The following is a 3085-nucleotide window of genomic DNA, read 5'->3' as shown; positions in this document are numbered from 1 at the left end:
TCTGGAGGTCCTATGTGAGCCAGGTGGGTAAACAGATGTGTGACTGTGCCCACGGGTCTGACTCACTGGTCTCCTAGTGAACTTCCCAGCAAACAAAACTTTAAATTGCTGCTGCTGCTGCTGACTCCACACACACGCAGCTGATTTTGTAAGTGCAAGTGGGGGAGCTTCCTTTTTCACTACTGGACTTTGCCGTGGTAAGTTCGACAGGCGGCTGATTCTGTCCAGAGTTTCCTCACCCAGTACTTTAGTTACCTTTTTAGGCTTTTTGATGTCTTCAGGCCTGATGAACTTGCTTCCTCTCCTTTGCACTCACAGAGACCTTGGGCAGCACACAGCTCCAGTCAGCCCTGAATGGTGTCAGGAGGGGCCTTGCAGTCCCCACCCCCTGGCAAATCAGCTGGTGCTGCCTGCACCCCGTCAAGCTTCCTCATCTTGATTACTTACAAGTTTCAGGTTCAGTCACAGATTTGCAATGTCTGCAGCACCTCCCGGATCAGCGGTCCAGTGACTGTGGCCGCCTCGGCTTGGAGATCAGTGGGACAAGCCGAGTGTGGGCAAACCCACGGTGACCGGGCTCGCAGCACGTCAGTGTCCACGGTGACGACTGTGCTCAGTCAGAGGCACTGTCCTCTCTCTCTGGAAATGGGGTTTGAAATTTCCTGCACCAGCTCTGGGCTCCCAGCCCAAAAGGGGTCATTCTCTGGAGTTGAACCACTTAACTTCAACATTCTTTGAATGTTTTTGAAATGTTTTTCTAAAAAGAGTGCAGAGATGCAAAATAGGAGTCAGAAAGTTCTGCTTTTGTTAGCTTTTAGGATGTGCAATGAAGCCTTGCCAGGAGGTGGCCTTTGTGGTGTGAGGTCCTCAGGGACACAGTGGGTTACAGGCGTCGTCTCATTGGGTGCCACACCACGGTGTGCCGGGCTGGGTACCCAGGTGCCCTGAAAGGACTACAGCTGTGAGAGTAGCATCCAGGCGGTGGCGACAGTGAGTGACTGAGAGTAACAGCCCACACTTTCCTCCAGGCAGCCCAGTACTGGAAGGGACGCCTCCCAGCTGCAAAACCAGACCCTAGAATGATGCTTCTAATGTATGTCATCATCTGATCCCCCCTGGGAGGGCCCAAAACTCTTCCTCCAAAACTCTTCCTCCAAAGCTCAGTGGGGGACAGTTTGTCCCTACGGAGTTTCTTACAACTGAGTAGTTTTATAGAAATGTTTCTATACCCACTGGTTTGAGAAATACTTGCATTTAAATTCCAAAGATAAGCAAATTACATTTTGAGGTCCAGTTAAACTAAATATATTTTACACATGACTTAACAATTTCAAAAACACCCAGGAGGGCTTGTGGCAACAGAAATATGGAGAGAGAGGAAGCGATGAGCCTCGCAGAGACAGGGCGAGGTGCCTGTTGCAGTGACCCTCACTGTCACAGACAGAGCGAGGCATGTGTGCAGTGACCCTCACTAGCAAGGACCTGCCGGGTCACCAAGAACTGGACAATAAACTTAAGTGCTCCCTGCCTCTCTCACGTCCTGCTGGCGTATTACAGAGTATTTTGTTCTTAATACAGAAATGGGTGGTGCCTGTGGCTCAAAGGAGTAGGGCGCTGGCCCCATATACTAGAGGTGGTGGGTTCTAACCTGGCCCTGGCCAAAAACTCTCCCTCCCAAAAAAGAAAAAAAGATACAGAAATATCCATTGAAAAGCTTATTCGTGTCTTTGCTACCACAATTTCCATAATAGAAAATCCACAGCTTGTTTCCTAACAGGCTGATATTTGGTGTTAAGAGATTGGAGGTAATGCGGGGGGCTGCATGTAGGATCTTCACCTGTGGTGGGACCCATGCCAGCCTGTCACCAGCACAATTTCCTCAAAACAATTTGCACAAATTTTGAAGTGAGAATAGTGGTCTTGGCAGGCTGAGATCCAGTCCTGGGAGCCACTGGCATGCTAGTAAACCCAACAAAAATCTTCTTCCTCAACATCCAGACTCTTGACCTTCAGGGCATGAATCTATCAGCACCCTGTGTTGTACATGTCTATATGTAACAAATTCCTAACACCGTCCTGATACATAAGGAATTTGTGAATTTTGGTTTGTTGTGACATATTCTTCCTTCTACACAAATACGAGTAAATTAAAGGACATTAAAATACTGTTTCATGAATAGGACGTAATTCAGGCCGACGTCCTCACTTCCTTTTTTTTCTTCTTGTTGAGAGGGTCTCGCTGTGTTGCCCAGTCTGGAGTGCCGTGGTGTGGGCCTAGCTCACAGCAGCCTCAGGTCCTGGGCTCCAGGGGTCCTTCTGTTCTAGCCTCCCCAGTGGTGGGGCCCTTGCTAATACCACAGTGTTCTGTGATAATTTCTTTGGCATCTTCTTGGAGTGAGAGTCTGTCTGATTCAGGCTTGTACCCCTGTGCCTGCGCTGAGCATAAATTTCATAAACGCTCGCTGAATTGAATTCAATTTGAGTTCAGAAAATATTATGTGTCATAGTGCACTTGGCCTTCACTCCACGGTGCAGCATGCCGGGCCATCCCTCACACTCTGGCTCCCGCCGTCTCCACCTGGTGCCCCCTCTCCCGAGCAATGGCCTCCACCAACCTCTCAGCTGCCCCTCTCAGCATCACCAACCCATGACGATCCCCCATTTGATTCCTTCCACCGTTGTTTGTCCTCTTCCAGAATTTCATCTGAATGGGAAAGTGTGGGACATGGCTCTGTGTCTGCATTTGTCACCCAGTGATGTGTTTGTGAGCCTCACACATGGTGGAGCGTGTACCAACCCATTCCTTTGCAGTGCTGGCCCGTGTTCCATCACTCGGACACACTGTGGTTCACTTATCTGTTCACCCTTTTCCAGTTTGGGGCCATTAAGAGTAAAACTACTGGCTCAGCGCCTGTGGCCCAAGCGGCTAAGGCACCAGCCACATACACCTGAGCTGGAGGGTTCGAATCCAGCCTGGGGCTGCCAAACAACAATGATGGCTGCAACCAAAAAATAGGTGTTGTGGCAGGCACCTGTAGTCCCAGCTACTTGGGAGGCAGAGGCAGAAGAATGGCTTAAGCCCAGG

The sequence above is a fragment of the Otolemur garnettii genome, unplaced genomic scaffold (assembly GCF_000181295.1).
Source record: "Otolemur garnettii isolate 467f Iridium unplaced genomic scaffold, OtoGar3 scaffold00056, whole genome shotgun sequence".
Lineage (NCBI taxonomy): Eukaryota > Metazoa > Chordata > Mammalia > Primates > Galagidae > Otolemur > Otolemur garnettii.
This window is presented reverse-complemented; position numbering follows the sequence as displayed.